Here is a 6,101-nt window from a genome sequence, read left to right on the forward strand (position 1 = left end):
AACTCATTCTGCCAGAAAGATCCAAATCCGAAAACGTGGAAGGCTGGTTACTCTCAATTTGGGTCACCCGCACTCCCGTACTGTGATTGGGCGGTGAAGTTCTTTGCTGACCCACACATAACGTGGCAAAATATCATTGGATATTTTTTTAACGGAAATATGATGGCTCACATACCGAATCATGGCTCATCGTGTGGAGTGGTTGTGTTCGGCACGTTGATGGTATCATCCATTGACGCGTATTGGCGCTGATGTGACGTGGCGCCGGCATCATCCGGACAACTTGGTTCTGCGGAGTCAAAGAGATCGTGACCGTTCATTTCTAATACTTTATTATTAACGGGAGGGATTGTTTTGGAATTTTTCATATTTTTCCACATGAGTTTTCTAATAAATAATTAGGATGGAATTACTAATAAGAATATCTTATTTTAATTTTTAGAATTTATTTTTAATTAATATTTTGTTAATAATTAAAAATGTGAACATTCTTTTGATAAAATTGGATATGCTTTTGCTAAACAACTTATTGAAAAATGTCTCAAAATTTTAAGTTATAAGGTATGAAAAAGGTAAAAAAATAAAAATGAGTTTGTAGAATTATGTGAGATAAATAAAGATGTAAAAAAAATTAGTAAATACTTGGTAAAGTGAAGGGTCTATAGTTTAGGATAACTGGTACAATAGAACTCATAGTTGTCTCGATTTCTAATTGATTATGTTTCGTCTCTTTCTCAAAAAAAAAATGATAAAATAATCCTTAATCATGATCCTTATAGATCGGATCATCCATATAATATATAAAAAAAAACCTTTAAATATTTGATATTTTTTTTTTATTTGAATGAGATCTCAATTTCAAAAACGATTTCGTTAGATATTTTACAACTATTTTTTTTTTTTAAATCCAATTTCTGCACCACCACGAATCCCAGTTAAATTCAAGCATAATATACATTGAGATAACCAAGCAACTCACACTAACGAAAATAATAATAATAATAATAATAATAATGGAAAGTAATTATGGTTGTAAAGAAGGGTGGGTGGTAGGGTCGATATTTAAGAAAGCGGAGGGAGGCATTGATTGGCCGGAGTTTGCATTAATGGGGCTTAGTTGGGCAGGAATAAATTATGAGTAGTCACATTTCACATCCGGCGCAGTGAATTAAATTTTGTCTTTATTAATGGCTTCTCTCTACTATGGTTGCAGGTAAAAATGAAAGAACTTTCAAACCAATCCTATCACTTTTCAATAATTATATACCTTGTTTGGGTTTGAGAATTTTGAAAACCGAATTTATCATTCTAATTTTTGGTTTCCTTATCTTCTAATTGATTTAGAGTGCGTTTGACAATTATTATAAAAAGTGTTTTTAATATTTTAAACACTTAAATAATAAAATTTTTTAAATATTAAAAATATTAAAATCGCTTCTTATAATCATTATCAAACAGGTTTTTGAACATAATTTAATACCTAATGACTATGGGATCAAATCAAACCGACATGATAAAACCTATACATTATTGTTTAATTTTTTATGAGTTTTTTTTTAATATTAGAAGTTATTAAAGTAATTCATTATTCTTAAAATATGGTCAATTTAATTTGGACATGTATTTATTATATTTTGGACTAATTCTTTTTAAATACATTTTGAATTTTAAATCCAAATTTGTTTCAATTAATTTTAAAAAACAAATTATATTTAAGACTTGACTTAACTTCCGTTCAATTAATTACTTAAACCAAACTAATCCAACCTTAAACAAGCTTGGTATGGTTCAATTTTTCTATCGTTAAAGTTCAATTTTCTTTAAAATCATCCAAAGCACAATTTGTCACACCTCTAGTTTATATCATTACCAATATTATCTCAATCAAGATGAACTTCCTTCTTCCTTAAGCGCCATGAAATCACATTGGTCATCAATTTGGTATTAAAGCAAACCATTAAAATATAATTTGTATAAAATATTATAACCCCTTTGACCGTGTAATTAAAAAATAATTTTTGTTTTAAAGAATAGAAAATATTTAAAAAAAATAAAATAAAGCAATTTTTAAAAACTAAAAATAGTTTTTAAAAATTTATACTACTGTTTGGTTATGGTTCTCTATTTCAGGTTTTAAAAATAAAGTGAAATAAAAAACATAAAACACTTATCAGAATTACTGTCAAACGTACTTTAAGGTTATATTTGTTTTTTTGACTTTTTGCTAAAAATAATTTGTTTTTACAATTTAGGTTGTTTGTTTTTCTACTTTTTCATAACTTATTATAAACTTTTTACTAAATAGAAAAAGTCAAAATATATAATTTTTTGTAAATAGAAAAAATGACATATTGGTTTTTTTTACTTTTTAATACATAATAGAAATAAAATACTATAAAAACAAACAACATAATATTTAATACTATTAAGCATTAAAGTTCTATTTATAATTAAGTAAAAAAACAAACAACACCTAAGTTGAAGTTGTTTTTACTAATTTTTAATAAGAAAAAAAGAAGAAAAATAAAATATGATATATATATATATATATATATATATATATATATATATATATTCTCTTTTCATGATACCTAAAAACTACAAATATGATTTTCCTTTAAATTACACAAGTTTTTCTAACTTTTTTTTAACTCTTTAAAAAAATTTCATTAAATAAATAATTTCCAAATCAAATTATACTTGATACATAAAATTTATTAATTTTTAAAAGTAATTTAAAACTCAAAAATCGATTTAATTAATATTGGAATGTCACAAAACTTTATAATATTAGAAAGTTATAGACTAAAATTTATTTGAAATGACTTAGTTAGTTTCTTTTATATATATATATATATATATATATATATATATATATATATTATAATTTTACAAATTTTTTCACTAGATAAATAAATTCCAAATTAAGCGAGACTTAATACATTGAATTTATTAACTAGTGTAATAATTTTTTAAAAGCAACTTAAAACTTAAATAATGATAATTAATACAAAAATTTTATGGAAGAAAACAAGTTTAGAATGACTCTATTGTTTCTCTTTACATATAATCATTATTTTCTAATTTCTTTCACTAGGCAAATGAATTTCGAATTAAATAAGACTTAGATTGCGTTTGATAGTGATTCTAAAAAATGTTTTTAATATTTCTAATACTTGAATAATAAAAAATTTTAAGTGTAAAAAATGTTAGAAATGTTTTTTAAAATCGCCGCCAAACAGATTCTTAATGCATTAGATTCATTAACGAGTTTAATAATTTTTAAAAATAACTTAAACTCAAATGGCGATATAATTAATACTAGAAATTTTTGGACAAAAATTATTCTAGAATATTAACTCTTGTTTCTTTTCTACAAAGAATCATTACTTTTCAATTTTTTTACTAAGAAAATAAATTCCAAATTAAAAAAGATTTAATACTTTAGATTCATTAACAAATCTAGTAACTTTTAAAATAATTTAAAACTTAAATAATAAACCCATTAATACAAAAAAAATAAAAAATAAAATTGGTTTACAATGACATTATTATTACTTCTCTACAGATAATTATATTTTTATAAAAAAATTTACTAGGAAAATAAACTTCAAATCAAGTGATACTTTATATTAAATTTATTAATGTTTTTTTAAGTTTTAAAAATAATTTAGAACTCAAAAAAGAAAAGAAAAGATTTAATCACTCAAAAAAATAATAAATTAAAACTCATATATTATATTATGAGTCATAACTTTACTATTTTTTCCATATGCATAACTGTATATATATATTTTTGAATTTTTTTTACTTTATAAATAGATTATAAATTAAGTAAGATATAATTAATAATTTAAAACCGTTAATGAATTTTTTAATTTATAAGAATAATTTAGAATTAAAAAAAATGATCAAGTTAATTGTAGATTAAATCAATAGAATATTATGTTCATAATTGAATATTAAATTTGTACAGCTAATAAAAAATTGACTTATTTATATGTTAAAATGTGAAAATTTGTTAGTTATTTCTTTTAAATAAAATATTATTAAAATTTATTAATTTTAAATTATTATTATTTATTTTTAATAAAAAAATTTACAAAGATGTTAATATGTTTAGGTTAAAAATTTACCAAGATTTTAACACTTCTAATATATACTAAAATGGTATATATATTATAAAAAATATAATTTATGATTTCATTATAATATTAATATTGGTGTTTTACTAAAAGTTATTTATTTTTTAATTTATTTATAATTATAAAACTATTTGCATTTTTAATAACACTTGAATTAAATTTAATTAGTATTATATAAATTGAATTTATAATATTTTTACAAAATCAAAATAGAAAAATTATTTTTAAAAACAATTTATTCACACAAGTTTTTTGTTTTTTTATTTTTAAAAACAACTTATTAAATATCCTTATTTTTATGAAATACTAAAAAACTATTTGATAATCTTTAAAAAATAGATATTAGGAAAAATGGTCAAACGAGCTCTAACTTCTAGTGAAATCAAATATTTACTCTGTATTATTCTTGAGCACACGCTACCAAAATTCGTATTTTTTTTATTAGTAATATCATTAAATCTATCACACACACATTTATTTGAATTTTTAAAAATATTTTTACTCGTTTTGATTAATTTTCGGTGTTCTTATTTTTTTTTTCGGGTTTTTCATTCAATATTTTTTATATTTTTATAAGATCCTGTTTCTATTGGTATTTCCTTGAGCACGCAAGATATGAGATTGCTCCCATGGACATGTAGATAGCGAATAAGGGAATACCAAAGAACAACTCCAAGCAAAGTTAATGTGGAATAAGTCTTTTGGTTCATCCTATTGGCTTGTAGAACTTTAAATTAGGAGCGTACACAATTTAATCAGTTCCTTAAAAACAAATCAAATTAACATAATCGATATTCATGTATTAATAACTAAATTAAGGTGGTGTTTGTTTCTTAATTGAATAGAAAAAATTAAATATTTTAATTTTTTTTATTTAGTTTAATTATATTGATTGATGTTAACTGATTACTTTTAGTTGAATAAAAAAATTCATATATTTTAATTTTTTTTATTCATCCCAAAAACAAATACTATCAAAATAGTTCAGGCTAATAAAGTAAATTTCATTGACTAAACTCAAGTAAATCCATGTTTCATTGACCACTCAAGTAACACCTTCACCTACTTGTTGAAGGCTATTAGCAAAGCCTGCATGAGGGTATGAGACTGAACCACCCAAGACTTGGCCTTCATAGGAAGTGTTGCAGTAGGAGCAAGAGTCAAACTTGCCAGGATGCAACAATGCCACTCTTAAGCTTGAGGATTGGTCACCTAAATAATGGTGATCGAAAGCCATAAAAAGCTTGACGTACCCTCAATGAATGTCAATTGGTTTTTAAACGAAATGGTCAATACTCGATTCAAGAATTGCATCATGTCGGGGGAGGGATTGTTGGAGTGAAACAATACCGTTCTTAGGTCAGGGTTGATCACCTAAATGATGATACTCGAATACCATAACGATTACCCTACTCTCATTGGATAGAGATTGGTTTTCAAATGAGATGATCAAAGTTTGATCCAAGAAACCCATTCCAGTGACATCATTTATTAGATTGCTAAGTTTTGAGTTACCCAAATCAACTAGCCTTAGAAAAGGGAGTTCAAAGATGTCTTATTCGCATGTATGTTCAGTGATGTCTAGTTCACATCACATGTATGTACTTCGAGAGAAATTTGAAACTCAAACCTAGAAAACCGATGGAGGTAAGTTCAATAGAAACATTACTACAACATGCAACAATGAAGGGCAAGGAAAACTAAGGCCCTATTTTGTAATTGTTTTTAGAATAATTTTCCATTCTTCAAAACAAAAACACAGAAAAACATATTTGATAATAAAAAAATAGAAAATAGTTTCTTGTTTTTAAAAAACAAAAAACATGGTATTTTCAAATAATATTTTTTAAGGGTTTACTAAGGGCTATTTTAAAAAAATAATCATACAAATATAAGGAATGATTAAAAATAAAACACTACATATAAAATTTATTTTAAAACATGGTGAAGAAGTTA

The sequence above is a fragment of the Vitis vinifera genome, chromosome 1 (genome assembly GCF_030704535.1).
Source record: "Vitis vinifera cultivar Pinot Noir 40024 chromosome 1, ASM3070453v1".
NCBI classification, from domain to species: Eukaryota; Viridiplantae; Streptophyta; class Magnoliopsida; order Vitales; family Vitaceae; genus Vitis; species Vitis vinifera.